Below are 732 nucleotides of genomic sequence, written 5' to 3'. Positions count from 1 at the left end.
TTTGTATGGGAGGGCCCCTGCTAGAACATTTTTCCCAAGTGCGTCGATTTTGGGTCGCCGACACAAGCTCGGGTCAAAAAAATTTTTTTTTCACGGTGACTCAAAACATCAATTTTAGACTCCCCTGAGTATGAAAAGTGAAACGAAAATCATTTTTGAGAAGAAAAAATTTTTGTATGGGAGGGCCCCTGCTAGAACATTTTTCCCAAGTGCGTCGATTTTGGGTCGCCGACACAAGCTCGGGTCAAAAAAATTTTTTTTTCACGGTGACTCAAAACATCAATTTTAGACTCCCCTGAGTATGAAAAGTGAAACGAAAATCATTTTTGAGAAGAAAAAAATTTGTATGGGAGGGCCCTTGCTAGAACATTTTTCCCAAGTAAATTCGATTTTACCCGGTGAGTCAAAAAATTTTGAAAAAAATATTTTGCCAAAATCGTGTTCATTGCCTATTATAAGGGACCAGGTCAGCTCACACGCATTTTTGGAGACCATATGGAAAGTGCGTCTGGGATTGCGGAAATTAAGTTTAGAGTGTTAAATGATGGTTTCGCAATCCCGAAAGGCTCAAAATCCACCCTAAGGTTCCCCGGGTGAAATGTGGTTTCCAAGGTGTGAGCACTATCGGTGATAGAGTTGGAATGTGATTTCCAGAGCGCAGGGCGACTGGGCTAGAGCGAAAATCATAGACAAAGGTAAGTATTGGACTGAACGACTCGAAGCAAACGAAAA

The sequence above is a fragment of the Anopheles moucheti genome (genome assembly GCF_943734755.1).
Source record: "Anopheles moucheti chromosome X unlocalized genomic scaffold, idAnoMoucSN_F20_07 X_unloc_50, whole genome shotgun sequence".
NCBI lineage: Eukaryota > Metazoa > Arthropoda > Insecta > Diptera > Culicidae > Anopheles > Anopheles moucheti.
The sequence above is the reverse complement of the archived record's forward strand: the minus strand, read 5'-3'. Positions refer to the sequence as shown.